Source organism: Sciurus carolinensis, unplaced genomic scaffold (assembly GCF_902686445.1).
Source record: "Sciurus carolinensis unplaced genomic scaffold, mSciCar1.2, whole genome shotgun sequence".
Lineage (NCBI taxonomy): Eukaryota > Metazoa > Chordata > Mammalia > Rodentia > Sciuridae > Sciurus > Sciurus carolinensis.
In genome coordinates this window covers 61,801-79,274 of record NW_025920192.1, presented here as the reverse complement: position 1 = coordinate 79,274, position 17,474 = coordinate 61,801, and the positions used below count along the sequence as shown (strand labels likewise).

The 17,474-nt window shown below is 34.3% G+C and overlaps 1 pseudogene; it reads right to left on the bottom strand.

Moving 5' to 3' along the window:
• LOC124974942 (RNA demethylase ALKBH5-like) overlaps positions 1-17,219 on the bottom strand; it is a 41,851-nt pseudogene extending 24,632 nt beyond the window's left edge.
• Positions 17,220-17,474: the final 255 nt, after the last annotated feature.

The window sequence follows — 17,474 nt, the reverse complement described above, 5'->3', positions numbered from 1 at the left end:
GAACATATTTTAAGAATACTTTATAACCCCAAGTTTCATCTTTTTTCTTTTTCTTTTCTGTGCTGCTGGAGATCAAGCCCAGGGCTAATGTGCTCTACCATAGAGGAAACTCCCAGCCCTATGACCTTGAATTTTACTATGATTAACTCTCAGCCTATCAGTCATGAAAATTAAACAATGAGAAGTCACAATTAATAACTGCTTTAAAGTCACACTAATAATTAAGTCTAGTAAAATAAACAATTATAAATTTTTTTTAAAAAATTTAAAACAATTATAAAAACTATAATTATATGTTTTATTGAAAAAAATAATTTTTCTCTTAGAAAGTAACCTAAGATGTAATCACAGGTGTTTGTAAAGACATCTATAAAACAAATTAGAAATAGTACAAAGTGAAGTTCTAGACATTCACTAATAACACTATAAAAACATTTTAAGTAGCATATAGTTTAATAATACAGTATTTACATATAAACCAGTCACAAAATACTTTTACAAAACATGTATGTTGTGTCCTTAAAAATGGATTTTACAAACATGAAACCTACTTGCAGTTGAACTGAATTGTGCCAAAGGCCCTCCGCAACAGAAGAAAATCAGTCAATATAAAGATCATATATCTTTGATCTTCTAAAACATCTTGAAGGCTATTTGAATTCTATTAATTAAATTGCAAGTAGCAAATAACACAAATACCACAATATAACTGATTCTTCCTGCTAAAGAGTCAATATGCTGAGACAACCAGTAACATTTTACAAGTAGCTTATTGAATACATACCATGGACCAAGCACTATTTTAACTCTGACAATACCCTAAGATGTGTATTCATCAAGTATTTACATAACGCTTTCTACTTATCAGGCACTATTTGATGCACTTTATAAATATTAAATCTTTTTTATTCCTTAATTGAAACATTAAAATTGTACATATTTGTAGGGTACCATGTGATGTTTCAATATAGGTATACATTGTGGAAAGCTGAAATCAGGGTAAGTATATCACTTTCCTCAAACTTAGGTCCTTTTATTGTAAAAACAAACATTCAAAACTCTTCTAGCTCTCTTGAAATGCACAGTAGATTATCATTATGTAGAATCAATTTACTGTGAATTTTAATGTATATAATAAGCATATTAAGTAGGTACTACTGTTAACCTGTATTCTAGATTAGGAAACTGAAGCAGGAAAAGGTTAAGCAACTTGTTCAATAGCTCATACCTGCTAAATGATGGACAAAGGACCTAGAACCAGACAGCCTATACAGTGAACACAAAATGCTCTCACCAATAAATTCCAGTCACTCTTGAATGAAGTTGTGATAGCCAAAAATATACAGTAAGGTACTGTAAGTATTCAAATGCACAATATTAATTATGCAAGAACTATATTTCCTCCTCTTGTAAAGAATGTGAATCTAAACTACTACAGATGCACATTTTGTGGATGGAGGCAAGTAGTCCTAAATATTATTTGCATTATTTTAATACTCATTCTGAAATCAAAACAATAAAAATAATTTGGAAGATAAGGGATAAGGAAGAAAAAGGGAAAATGGGAAGAGAAAAATAGAAAGGGAAGACAAAGGGAAAGAAAAGGGAAGGAGTGAAGAAAATAAAAAAGGAAAGGAATTTAAGGGGATATGGAGAGAGGAAAAGGAGGTGGAAAGGGAGTGGAAGCCAGCAATAAGGAGAAGAGAAGGATGGAGGAGAAAGGGGGAAATGAAGAAGTTCAAAAAGTATCATATACATCAACACATATACACATAAGACATAAATTCTTAGACTTGCATAATGAAAAACTGTGATCTTCATAAAGTGAAAAGAATAAAGTACTGAAGCCAGATGCCACACTTTCCATGATTCGAGACAACAGATAGGTTTGGCTAAGTCTCTTCTATACATATGCACTACAGGTATACACTGGGAACATAGAGCTGTGGCCAGAATGAGCTGGTTCAATCCCACTGACTACAGTGAGATCTTATTTGGGACTCAAAGCTATGGAGTTAGTGCTGGAATGAACCTCAGAAACCATGAGCCAAAATAATTGTTTCCTCCTCTATATTGTTCTTGTCACATCCTTTGATAATGCAAATCTGCCTAAAACTCATGTGGTCCTGAACAATGGTCTATTTATTTAATAGTAGAATAAATTTGAAATGTGTTATCTGGCTTTCCATGAGAAGTAGTAAATCAGATTAACACGAACGTAATTCTTATTTTAAAATAAAGACATAATAGCATACAAATAGACAAAATACTTAATACAAACTAGTTTAGGGAGAACACACTAAACAGGTCCTAAAATAACTTCCAAAGTATAAAGGACAAAAATCACATGTAAAAATAATGGATGGTTTCTGAGTTATTTTTTTTAAGTGTAGAGACTTACCAAAAAGAGTTGTACCTAAGCATGACACACACTGGACTAGATTTGAGTAAAATGCAAAAGACAGAACATCTATGGTAGGAAAGATGCAAAAAAATCTAGGAAGCAGAAGAAAGTTATCAAGAAAGGACTTCAAATTCTCTCATGCTCAGAAGGTAATATCTGTGATGACAAATGTCATTCCCAGCATAATTCTTCTCTAGGTTGACACAGACCCCCTCACTTCAGGCATAGGACTACTACTCACTGGTAATCTTAAACATATTTAAATTCAATATTTGACAAGATATATTTTGCTTACAATGTGCATTTTTTCTTAAAAGTAGCAACTTTTTAACTTCAATACTGATTTTACTTTTTATTTCCTTCATATTATCTTATACTTACTAGTGTCAGTTGGCCAATTTCTACAAAATGACTGACATTTGCCCCTAATTATGTTGAATTTGCAGATCTAATGGGGAACACTGTTTTACCAAAATTAAATTTTTGATCATTGAATATTAGCTGCTTTCCCATTTGTTTCCATATTTTTGGCATTTGATGTTAACCTTTACGTTCTACTTTGCAGTAGACAGGTCTTAAATTTTTAGTCATTACTTTTATTTACTATTATTTTTTCTACATTTGTGATTGGTTTCTGTCTCCATTTTGACATTGCTCATTGCTGGGGTAATTTATACAATTTTATGTTGACCTTGTAACCTATTCTCTTACCAAAGTAATGTAGTTCTAGTTTTGTTAGTGTGTAAAAATTTCTTAGAAATATTATATGAAGTATACTATCATCTGCATAGGCTATTTCTCTTTTGATGTATAATATCCATGTTAAATATTCTCAGAACAATGTTGTAGAAGTCAGAAAATCACACGACTTTTTCCTAATATCCAAACTAAGTTGTGAAGCACTTAGGTTTTCAAAACAAAGTAGGATAAATGAAGATAGTTCCTAGGGACCATTTTGTGAATTGAAAAAGAATTTTCCTCTACTTGTAATCTGCTATAGGTTTTAACATACATTGGCATATGATTTGCCAAAAGTTTTTCTCTGTCAAATTTATTTTTGGAACCTTTCTCTATTATGACATATATAGAGATGTCCCTGTTGAACATGGTGTACATTCTTTCCTTTTTAGTAGTTTTGAATATCTTAGTCAATATGCAAAATGGAATATGGCTTTTAATTTTCTTCCTTGTGATGTCTTATCTGGTAAACTTACCTTATAGAAAAAATTAGAAGGTTTTATTCTTTTTTAAAAGTGACAATAAATTATTATTAAAAGTTTGGTTGAAAGCATCAGTGTCTGTGAAGGTACTTTTTTTAATATGTGATTGTTTAATTTTTGTTGTTTGGTTTGTTTTTAGATCTAGGATCTTGCTGTGTTGCCCAGATTAACCTCAAATTCCTAGGTGTAAAATAATTCCCCTGCTTTAGCCTCACCAGTATCTGGGACTACTGGCATGCACTCCCATGAACAGTTTCTCAGGTTCTTATAAGAATATTTGTAATTAAGTTAAATTTTGTTTTGTAGGTCTTTGTTATATTTTCTTGCATCTAGGTTGATTGGTGCATTCTATTCATTCTTTATTTGATTTTCAAAACTCATGACTATCTAGATTAAGATAGAATAAAGTGGGCTGGGGAGATAGCTCAGTTGGTAAAGTGCTTGCCTTACAAGCACAGGGCCCTGGGTTGGATCCTCAACATTGCAAAAAAAAAAAAAAAAAAAAAAAAAAGAGGTGGAATAATGTGGAGAAATGAATACTTTGCATTTTGTGAACTGACAACTGTCTCAGGATGCCCTGTGTAGAATTAAGAATATACGGTATTTAGCACTCATATTTCTGTGAGATAAATGAGACAGGGAATCTAAACTAAACTATGAATTTGAATAGTATTTTTCTGATAATGATGTTGAGTACCTTCTATATAACTTTATACATTCGTTTGATTTTCAGGCATTTTGCCATACAGTATTAGTTTTGTTTTCTTTTTTGATGAGTTGCATGATTTTCATATATTTTTATATTAAACTTTTCTCAGATATGTGGTTAACAAATATTTTCTTCAATTCATGATCCACTTATATTTCATTGGTTGATTCCTTGGCCATAAAAATGACTGTGAATTTATTATCAAATCATCCATCTCAATATTTTGGAAAAAGTAAATTTTATATAAAGAAGAGTAGAGAAAGAAAAGCCTAAGCAAAAGAGCAAAATTAGAAGATACTAAAAATGATCATACCACAGAAAGAATCATCAATGTCAAAGTTGGTGCTTTCCAAAAGCAAATGGAATTGAAAATGTTCTGGTAAATTTGACAAGTAAAAATTACGTCAATTATGTACTATATAATTGCCAGCATATGCATATATATAATGATGTCTCACTTGATGGGACTACATTGTAGAAATTTGTTCTAATTGATTCTGCCATTTTCTGAATATCTGAGTGTAATGACAAGAATCTAGTTGATACAGACTATTATGTAAGTAGACTTTTTTTTCTGTTTCCATTGTTGTGCATAAAGTATATCCCTGACCAAAACACTATGATACCCCTCATGATTGATGTTATAAAGTTATAAATTTATAAACATGTTATAAAGTTATAGCAACCAGTGTAGACCTCATAATGAAATAAACAAATGGTAGAACTCAAGACAAAATGCTTAATAAGTCACTTGCTATTTAGACAGTTAAAAAAATCATAGAGATTACAGTACAGGAAAGAAGAAAAATGGAATTCTTTCCAAAAGAAGATGCTAGGACATTGAGATATTTTTGTAATAATAAAAATGCTATTCATCATAGCATACAAAAATTCATTTTCACATACTAAATACTGAATATAAATATTACAAATAAGTAATATTGAAATATTAAAGAAAATATAAAGCATTCACAGTTGTAATAAGGAAGAGTGAGAAAGGATGCATGTGGTGGTACACAATTAAAATATCCAGTACTCTGGAGGCTAAGGCAGGAGGATCACAATTGTGAGGCCATCCCAAGCAGCTGAGTAAAATCCCATCTGAAAATAAAATTTTAAAAAGAACTGAGGATACAGATTGGTAACAGGACACCCTGGTTTCAATCCCCAATGTCACAAAAGGGTGAAAAAAACAAATGGTTACTGTTTTTTCAAATTACACAAAATATTATTTTTAAATTTATGAATTGTATAATATTAAAATAAAAATTCTATATCTCAAATAAGTCCAATGAAGGGTGCAAGGAGAAGTAACACATTGAAAAACTAATAACCTCACATATAATCAAACACTTATAAGAAGGTAAGAAAGGAGAAACTGCAAAAGAAAAGCACACAAGAGACTTGAATAATCACATTAAATAAGAGATAGATATCTAATTATTCAATAATCAATAAAAACTCAACCTCTTTTTATTATTCATTTATGTACAGTGCTGAGAATCAAACCCAGTGCCTCACACATGCTGGGCAAGCGCTGTACCACTGAGCCACAATCACAGCCCCAAAACTTAACATCTTTAGAAATTAAGTAATGTAAAATTACTCATATATACAAAAAACGAAATTGGAGACACAAAATGGCAGACTAGAGGGAGGTTACATTCCTTGTCACTTCATAACTCAGGTTTCAAGTAGAGGAAAATCTGTTTCTCTGTGAGGCAGTCTTTGCTGATTATCAATCACCTGCTGTTTATCTCATTTGTCCACCTCAATCACCCAGTCTACCAGCATATCAACAAGTTTTTGAGTGCAGATCTCTCACTCACTGCTGTCTCTGCCATTTCCCCATTTGCCTGCCTCTTGCCTTCCCATTACTTGCCTTTCACCTACCCATCAACCACCACATGATGTCCACCTGCTGATGGTCTGCTGATAGCCTGCAGACTGACTGCAGAACACCGGCAAAACACCAGCTGCCTGCTATTACCTAGAAGTCCTCCATCAGGTTTGGTTAGATGTGCATGACTGCTGCCATTTTAGGACAACAGTCAGGACCTGCAGGACCCCTGCCATAAATGACTGCATTCCCACCTCCAGGACCCCTGGCACAAGCTACTGCATCCAACATGGAATCGGCACCCACACCCCACATTGCAGCTCCCCATTTGGAAGCCAGTGCATTCAACTTGCATTATCCTGAAAGTGGAAGCTGTTAACATTAGGTGGGGCCAATTCCTTCCTGAGATGCCTACTGGTGACAGGAAGCTCATTGTCAGGTACCTCTCATGCGTCAGGCTACTGAAGACTGGGAGGTTTGAATACTTTATGACTGTTATAGTGTAGATTTTTTTCTGAAAATTTTAAAGCTTTTATTTCTTTATTTTTCTCACTCTATTTTCCTTTTGTTTATTTGTTTCCTCAGAGTCTCTTTCTCTGCTTTCCATTGCTAACAACCAACTTCTTTTGATGCTGCTACCACTCTTCCTATGATTCAGTACTTCTAAATTCTGTTTTCTTATCCTTCTAACACTTACATCCTACACTACTCCCCATCCTTTGTCCACCATTATAAACTGTAGACCTCATTGCAAATCTATTTGTTTTACTGTAGATAATATTTGAATTCATCCTATTTACTATGACAATATTGTTAACATCTTCATAGGGGCTATTTAGTTTAGGGCTGCATATTGTCTGTACTGGGTACTACTAATATTGATATCCACCTTAAAGGAGAGGTTTTGGAAACCTGCAGGGTTACTATAAGCCTGTAGGAGGGAAACTGAAATACCCCAGGTTGGCACTGCAAGAGGGGAAGATATATGAACAACATGAAAAAACAAGAAAAGTGTTCCAAACAAACCAAGATTCTATATTAATAGAATTCAGTGACAGCACAGTAGAAGAAATATCAGAAAAGGAGTTTAGAATATACTTAATTAAAATGATTCATGAAGCAAAAGATAGGATGAGAGAGCAAATGCAGGCAATGGAAAATCACTTTAATAAACAATTGAAAGAGCAACTGCAGGAAGCAAAAGGTCATCTCAACAAAGAGATAAAGATTCTGAGGAAAAAAAACAAACAAACAGAAGTCCTTGAATTGAAGGAAACAATAAACCAAATAAAAAACTTAATGGAAAGCATCATCAACAGACTAGATCACTTGGAAGACAGAACCTAAGACAATGAAGTCAAAATATTTAATCTTGAAAATAAAGTTGACCAAACCAAAATGGTAAGAAATCATGAACAGAACCTCCAATAACTATGAGAGATCATGAAAAGACCAAATTTAATAATTTTCAGGATTGAGGAAAGCACAAAGATACAAACCAAAGGAATGAACAACATATTCAATAAATAAATCAGAAAATTTACCAAACCTGAAGAATGAAATGGAAAAATCAATTATAAGAGGCTTACAGAACACCAAATGCACAAAATTACAACAGAAACTTTATATATTAAGTGGTTTCAATTCAACTTAAAAATAGTTTTACTACATGTATCAGTTCATTATATGCACATTATATGTAAGGTTAGTATTTCTGCTTTGAAATCTTGATAATGCAATGGAATTCCTACTTTATTAAATATATTTGATAAGCTATTGTGCATGATTTAAACTTCTTTTGCTTTCTCCTTTTCTGATTGTGCATTTTCTTTTACAAAAACCCTCTAGAAACAGTTTCTGAGAATTACTGAGCTGTTTGTAAAGGAGATATACATAGGGAGTATGCAAAATAATCATTTTAATAAAAGAAATATATATTTAAGGTTGGGGTTGTGGCTCGGTGGTAGAGCACTTGCCTACCAAGTGTGAGGCACTAAGTTTGATTCTCAGCACCACATATAAATAAATGAATAAAAAAAAACTCTATCAACATCTAAAAAATATTTTTAAAAAAAGAAAAGGATATTTAAAATTTAATGCAAACTATGGGAAAAGGGTCCATTGTGTAAAACAAAGTTTATCTTTGGATTCATTGTTTATCTTTGGTTTTACAAGTAGCTTGTATTTTCAGTATTTTCTACATAATATGTGAAAATGTAGAGCAATTGCAATACATCAATAGAATGAGTAAATTTTCTGAAAAAAATAGTATTGATGAACATGGAATAAATGCACTCATGAAGGAAAGATGGAGTTTAAGCTGTTATTATTCATTTGTGGAAACTCTTTTGCTATCTACATGCATGATACACCCCCACAAGACACAGACTGAAATTACAGCACCTGTACATAGGAGGATATAGCCATATTTCTCCAGAATTGAAACCCAGGAGCATGGTTAAGGATGATGTACATTTAAAAAGAAATAAATAATAAACTGTGGAAATTAATGGCTTCTAGAAGAAAGACACTTTTTTTGCTATAGAACATCCAGTTTGAAAAATGCTATAAAACACCATGTATGTTTTATATCAATGTTACGTGAATGTCACATTTCATACATAAGCATATTTAAAAAGTGAGCAAAATTGAGGAAATAAAAATACATATAAAAGAATTAGTTACACTCTATGTATAGATAAAACTTATAAAATTGACCATTTTTCCCAAGTTAATCTATAATACCCCATCAAAATTAAAACCATGTTTTGCTTTTAATTAAAGAAGGAATGAAAGCAAAAAATTCTAAAATTCTCCTGAAGGCAAAATACACATGACATTAGCTAAGAACTCTCTAAAATATAAGAGAAAAAGTAACAGCTCTCATTCATTACCTAACAATAATATATATTATCAAATTACATTATCACAGTAATTTAAAGATCAAGAAGTCACAATACAGGAAATTCCATATGTATGTAAATATTATTAAGTGCAATGAAAGGACCTATATAAATCCAACTACATCAAGAAAAATATTTAATGTGATTGAATGTTACAACCCAACCTGAAGGCAGATGCTATAAGAAGAGTCAAAGATCACTGATAGGGCTTTTGTATAGAATGTTTGTAACACTGGAATTACACCCAAGCGTTCCCCCAAAAGCAAATATTAAGAGAGATGATTTTCAAAATATAGCAGAATATGAGCCTTGTGACTCTCCATCCATTCATAAATGCATCAAATAAACATCTACTACTGTTTTGAGTTCCTCTTCAAATGAATTTAGAGTCATATACATTGGACAGGAAAAACAAAAAATCTACTATCAGATGAGTAGGAAATGTTGGGGTACACTTGGACATTAGCCTTCCTTGAGCAATGTACCATATAATTGGGACAGAATACCTAAATCTGGTGTCACTCTTAATAGAGAAAAATGATTGTGATCATAAATATATCACATTTAATCCAAATTGCCTGTAGTTTATTAATTTATCTGGTGCTCCCAGAGGAAGGGACTAGATATACACAAGCATCAAGACCAGAAAAAGGGGTGTTTTTCTAGAGCCATTCAAGATCCCTGGGCTTTATTCCATGTGACCAGGGCAGAAGAGGAGTTAAATCTCAAGGGTCCCAGTTTATCCCAAAAAGGTATTTGTCAGTATACTGTGCACACTGTTGTTGCTAACAGTTGATCTTCTATCTAGTCAGCACTTAAGAGTTAGTAGGAGAAAAAGAGTCCACAACTGGCAACCCAAGTGGAAGTTCAGCACTTCGTGAGCCCTGTACCCTAACTCAGTTCAGTAATAACTCCAGGCCTAACCATTTCTTTCTATAAGAAATTTTTCCCCACTTTAACTTCTTCCATTCAATGGACTACATCCTAAACCACCAAGCTTTGGTAGTTATGCCAAATGTGCATTGTGTATCTCCCAAGATTACAAAGGAGTGGCTTCACATCAGTGTGCAAGCATTTCCATGGGTCACAATCCCCTCCAGGATTGAAGAAAGAGGGTCAAAAGCACAGATCTGTTTATTTCTAAAAAGGTTTACATAACCTTTTTCCAGTGAGTATAAGGCAGCCTGAAATCTAACAAACTTGCATCAGGAATTCAGTGCACTGTTCAACTATAACACCTTCTGCAACCTGAGCACATATATTAGAATGGCTATCAAACAACTGAATAAAAGTAGTACTCCAATTACATGGATATGAAAGAAAGAAACACATTATCACTGTGTTAGAATATAAATTTGGTACAGCCATTAAAAAAAAGAAAAAGCATTGAAAGTTCTTAAGAACTAACAATAATAACTCTGGTTGCATTTCCAAAATAGGTAAAATCAGTATGTTAAATGGTTGCATTCTCATCTTCACTATAGCAGCTTTCATACTAGCCAAAATAAGAAAACAACTGAAGTGCCTTTTAGATGAAGGATATGACAGGAGACTTTTTACAGCATTAAGGCACTCGGATACTTTCTTGAGAAATTATACTCCCTGAATTTATACTGCTCTCTAACAAGGTAAGACCCAAGTACTGATATTCACTAGACTCAAAAAATATTAGATGTACAAACTGTGGAATTCTAATATCAGGCAGCTGTAAAACACAGAACCAAAAAAAAAAGGGGGGGGATGAGAACCCTCTGTCATAAATTCCGCAAGGGGGACTCTCAGCACAAAGACATTCTGACAAGTTGTCCTGGCTTGGAAAGACAAAGGGAGGACAGAGACACATATTTTGGTAAAGGATAAGTGATTTTTCTCTATTTTCTATCATGTGAAATGCTCATAAACAAATGAAAAATTATTTTCTTTTGATTTTTTTCTATGGCACTGGGATTTGACAGAGGGTCATGTTAAATCTGGGCCCATACTCAGCCCTTGTTTTAAAACTTTGAGACAGGATTTTCTAACTTGCCTATAGTCTACCTAAATTCCAATGTTGATCTTGAAATTGCAATCTTCCTGCCTTAGCCACCTGAGTCTCTGGAATTATAGGCATGTGCCACTGCACCCAGCCAGAAAATAAACTCATTAAGAAGTTCCATCCAGTTATTGGTAAAATAATTTAAAAAACACTGCTTATTTCAAATGTAATATGGCAAAAGCAATTGATAATACTGGGGAGAGGGGAATATTTCTTGGGAATATGGACAGGGAACTGGAATTTTAGGAATTTATTGACATATATACATAAAGGTTTAGTCTAGGAGTTAGGGTTCTGGATTTGACATTTTGTTTCCCATTTATTTAGAATATTAAGGAGGATACAGGCAGTGTGGCACACACCTATAATCCCAGCAACTCATAAAACTGAGGCACAAGTTCAAGGCCAGACTCAGTAACTGTCTCAAAATAAAAAATAAATAAAAAGTATGAAGGATGTAGTCACAGTTGTAAAGGATCTCTGGGTTCAATCCATGGTACCAACATCCCCCCAAAAAGAAAGAAAAGCAAGCTCAGAAGAAAGAACTGAGACCCCTATAGACCATAGTCCCCTCATGCAAAAAAATGATACATGGAGTTGTGATTCTGATGATTATCCCACTCCTCAATCCACCACACAGTCTGAGAAAATGCTGGAATGCTGCCACATATGTGCTTATGTAGAACTTCAGGTAGGGTCTGCAGATACACAGCAGGGATAGGACAGGACTCCCACTGTTTACTGCTGACATGTGCCCCACTTGACTGGCTAGTGGGGAATTCAGGGCTGACCGGCCTCAGAGGAACACCCAGGCCTGCAAATACTAGAGATTACCATATAGATGCTAGTCCAAAATTGCAGATCCCAACATAGTCACAGCAGTCAATTTCAAGCAGCATCACACCCAGTCTCAGGATGTCACTGCACACAAACCATTTATTGGCTTTTTGCAGGTCTCAGTGTTTTCCCCATACATCTTCCTGCACCTGCACAGCAGAGCAAACCAGGTCCCCTGAACATGAAAGAGGGAACCTAGACATGGATACCAAACACTGGCAGGCTCCAGAGACAAAAGTCAAACCAGATGGCTAAGCCTGCTTCTCTTCACTGACTGTGTGCTGTATTGGACAATGCTTACCTAAAAGCTTCTGAATAGATAAGGCTTATGTCGTGACATGCTCTGACTGAGTCTAGTGAGTCTTCTGAGTGATACGAAGTGACAACAAATTTATAAGTGAATGAAGTCACAATGGCAGGTTCTTGAATGCAGCTTTTTAATTTTTCCTGTTGAGGTGCTAGGAATTGAAATCCAGATCCTCAGATGACAGCTAATTGAAAGCATAGTTTCATTGGAGAAGTGGAATCCAGTCAAATTAGGAGAAGTGTGCATTTTACCTTGCATAAGACCTTTTCAAATTGTGGATTATATATGTCTGTATATATTTCAAGGATGGAAAAAACTGACTACACTGTAAAGTTTTATTTAACTTTTCTGCTTTCTTGTGATGAAACAGATTGAACATTGAACTAGGAAGGAACACCCTATGGCAGAAATACCCAATGATAATAATATGTGACGTATAAGGGTAATTAAATTTTTCTAGTATTCACATAAAAAATAAGTAGAAATTGATTTGAATAACCTAACAATGTATCTAATATGGGAATATTAACCTTATGTCACCAAAATATATTACTAATGAAATACACAAATTGTTGGAAAAGCACTCTCACAACTATGTCAAGCCTCCAGAATATCTCAGTTCACAGGACCAAATTTCAACTTTGAGAGCTTTGCTTCCCCTTAACCTCAGGGAGATAAAGGTCCTGACCACTGCTCTTTATGCTACAACTGAGGGATACAATTTCTTACCAATATGTCTTCTTACGTCCAAAAAACAGGAGAGACACTGCCCTGAGTGAGAGCAGGGAGCTTTAATCAGAAAATTTCCAAAAGTAGGCTTTTTTCCACAAAATGCTAGCCACAGTCCATTCAATTCAGTTATCAGCAAGCAAAAGAAGATGAAGTTCCAGGAGTTGGGGGTCTATGTTATCATATCCACAGCTTTGAATCTATAATTTAAATGCACTAAAGATAAACTTTTTATTTTGTTATTTGGTCTTAGACCTAATGTCCAGTCTATAACAATTTTTTCCTCTTAAGATCAATACCCCTCAACCAATAAGCAAATGGGCTTGGAATCAAGATGAATTGTGTTTCCAGGTATGGTGGCACACACCTGAACTCCCAACAACTCAAAAGGATGAGGTAGGAGGCTTGTGAGTTCAAAGACAGCCTCAGCAACTGAGCAAGACCCTGTATCTAAATAAAATATAAAAAATTGCTGGGGATGTGGCTCAGTGGATAAGTGTCCCTGGGTTCAATTCCCAGGACCAAAAAAAAAAAAAAAAAAGTTGAATTTGAAAGCCCAAATAACCTCCACTACACCACATGACATATTTTTCTTATTATTTTAGGACTTAAGTGACACTTAGTCAAAAAAGCAGGATTTCTACTTGTTTGCCTGTTGAGTGTGTTTATACATACTACTATATAATACATCTTTCTTATGATTTATGTATTTGTGTAGAGTGTCTTTTTTTACCATCTGATATCTGTTATGGAATAAACCATGGTCAGGATTTGATAGGATAATGTCTACTTCTGGAAACTTTCTGGTTAAAGCTGTCTGCTCTCATTCAGGGCAGCGTCTTTCCTATTTTTTTGGACCTGAGAAGAAATATTGGTAAGGAATTGTAATCCTCTCCTGAAAGTAAAGCAGGCAAGAGACTTGCGTGCAGCTATGTCTGTATATATGTAAACAAAACATTTTCACATAGCTAACTGTTTATGAGATTTTCTATCTGGGACCTATGGAAATCCTGGTTCCATTTATAACAAGGACATACATGATCCAGAAGTAATCTCAATGTTCCTTTATGAATCAGCAATTGATACAGGTTTCTATGTCATTTTCTAAACATAACTGAACATGGGTTATATAGGCATGTAGCAGAGAACTATTTTATTGGGGACATAGAATAAAAGGAGGACAAGGAGAAACATGTTAGTTGCACCACCTTAAACCACTACAGAATTAGAATCTGGAATTCAGACAAGGAAGACTCAACCTTTAAATTCAGGCATGTGCATGACATGGGTGCCTACAGTGAGAAGGTTATTACAAGATTTGAAAGAAAATTCATGTGAGTGGCAGACAATCGATCAACAATTAGTACCTGCATGGTGTCTTCCAGGTGTTTTGTCCAGTTGTGGGCCAGACATACATATATTGGTAGCCTCCATAAAGCACATTATTCATCTTTATCTTTGAAAATTATTCCCACTATAGAGATGAGAAAACACAGGTTTCTGGACATTAAATGGTAACTCAGCAGCCCACAGAGATCTACCCAGAGACAGAACTATATGAAAATCCTTCAAAGCTTCTCAAAGGCTGGTTAGTTTTTGATATGAGGATGTTGATCTGGAGAAAGATTATTTTCTTCCCATTTTGAAGAGAATGCCTAGAGAAGACATCACAGAAGCAACACAGATTTTTTTTTCTTCTTTCATATTAATGAACTCTTCAGAAACAGATCTACCACACCAGATTCTTTATGAGAGTAAATGTTTGAAAACTTCTGGGTACAAAAAAAGCACATAACAGGCCTAGAGCATAACAGGAAAAAAATGAATCTAAAAGGCATATAATAAATTAAAAAAAATATGTAACTATTTCTAAAAATAAATTTTCTCTTGTTGTTATCTCCACAGCATGTCATTCAATAAATAATAAATCATGTGTGAATATTTCTAGAATTTGCAAATCTTATTCCATGTGATTTTGTATTAAACTCCAAAATCCAGACAGTAGAATGCATGATCCACTGTCAACAACATTAAAAAAAATAATCTTAAAGAAAGAGAAGTGGATGTTGTTGTGAATGTGTCATTCAACAATTTACTTACCAAATTATTTTGAGGAAATATATTCATTTTCCTACAGCCATAAGGAAGAGATATTTCCCTTATTCATTTTTCCTATTAGAATTTTCAAAGAAAAGCCCTAGAATCCCATTTAAAATAATCTCCAAATATAAGACAGACAAGAAACCTAGAATGTATAATCAAGGAAAGTAAAAAGGCAAATCAATGTTTTTTAATAATCAAAAATAGCACCATTATTCCCTGAAATCAAACTCTGTCTTTTATCTTTGAAACCAGAAACCACAAAAGAAAGGCAGGTAAGAGCCTTGAACAACCAATTCATATAGGAGATATGTAAGTGCTCAATAGGCATTAAAAAAAATCAACATCTTTAGAAATTAGAGAAATATAAAATAAAATCTCATCATAGACAAAACTAAATAGTATTATTGAAGATATAATACTCAAAAACTAAAGAGGAGTTTAAGTTATTACCTACTTGTGGAAATTTTTTTGCTATTGGAGATACATGATAATACCCACCACAGAAACATTGAAATTATAGCACATGTGAACATGATAACCAGTAAGAACACAAGAGAACTCATCCAAACACTTGAAACACAGGCAGATGTTTCAAGAGAATGTACATCTGGGAAGAGAGAAATAGTATTTTCCTAGTGGGGAAAATGGTCACTAGGGGTTCAGTCACATTTTTGACCATGTTATATTCAGTTTAAAAATGGTAAATGGGCTGAAGAGATAGCTCAGCTGGTAGAGTGCTTGCCTTGCAAGCATAAAGTCCTGAGTTCGATCCCCAGTATCAAAAAAAAAAAATGGTAAAACACCATATTTAAGTTTTATATAGGTGCAATATGCATGTGATGTATTCAGAAGTACACATGTTTAGAAAATAGGTAGAACTTATGAGAAAATAAAATTCATCAGAAGCAAAAAAAAGACAATCCCATGTGTAGATGATAAATCTCATCAATATACAGATGACAATTTTTCCCAAATTAATCTACAATATATTAAACAAAATCACCATGTACATATATGAGTATATTACAGTGAATTCTACCTTTATGTGTATCTATAAAGCAGTAAGTTTTTTAAAAACTGTAAATTGAAGGAAGACAGGAGGGTAGATGGAGAAAAAAGGGGAACAACTGGGCACTGAAGTGAACAAAAGCCATTCCATGGCTGCATGATAATTTCAAAATAAACACAAATATTAGGTATAACTATAATGCAATAATAAAAAAATCAAAATGAATTACTTTTAATGAAAGAAGGAACCAAAGCATACATTTCTAAAATTCACCACAAAGTTAAATATATATAAATTTAGCCAAAAAAACATTTCAATTATAAGAGCAAGAGAAATCTCATCATTACCTGATATTCACGAATATTATGAAACTATACTACTATGATAATCATCAAAGAATACCAATATAAACAAAATGCATATATGAACCCATATGTATGTAAAAATTACATTCTTAATTGTAATAAAAAATCTAGGTAAATCAAACCACCAGGCCAATCTTAGCAACTTAGCTAGACCCTTTCTCAGAATAAAAATTAAAAGTACCTGGGATATAGTTCAGAGGTGAAGTATTCTACAGTTCAACCTTCAGTAACAACAACAAAAAAAAATATATGAAATTAAATAAAAATTTAAATGAAAACTAGCTCACTCAGGAAGAAGCAAGATTACTATAGACCAGACCACAACTCCTGTCTGGGAAGATGCTGGGCCACAGGCACAAACCTGCCAGATAGGATTTGAGTCAGGGGCTGAGGGTCCCCTGCAGGGATAAGGAAGGTTGTGAGGGGTCTCTGCCACTGATATGCTCCCCACCTGGATGGACAGTTGTACCCCCAGAAGAGGGCTCAGACCTAGACTTGAGAGACTGCCTGGAGTCACGGTCACCAGCTCCTGTTCCCGCCATAGCCAGTACCGGGTTCCAAGAGTCTCTCTCCCACAACCTCCCTCCACAAACTCATGATGCCACTGCACACTCACCATTTCCTGGTGCTCAAAAACCAGGCCTGCTCCCTGGGGATCTTCAGCACCCCCACAGCAGAGCAACCGGGGACTACAGAAAGTAAGAGTGAATCCTATTACCGAATGGCAGTAATGGCGGATGCAGGACAAAAGAACCCCACCAGATCTTGGAAGCCTGCCCCCTCCTCGCTGGCTGCACACAGGATTGGACAGTTTTCACTTAGTGCTCCTGATTGGACATGACTTCGGACCATGCCCCCAATCTCTGCACAGGAAACCTTCTTTTTGAGTGACAGGGAATAATATCCAATCCATGCATGAATGAGGCCAGAATGACAGGCTCTTTGTTGCACTTTTTTTTTTCTTTTGAGAGCTGGTAATTATACCCTAAAGCCTCCAAAGAGCAGGACATTTG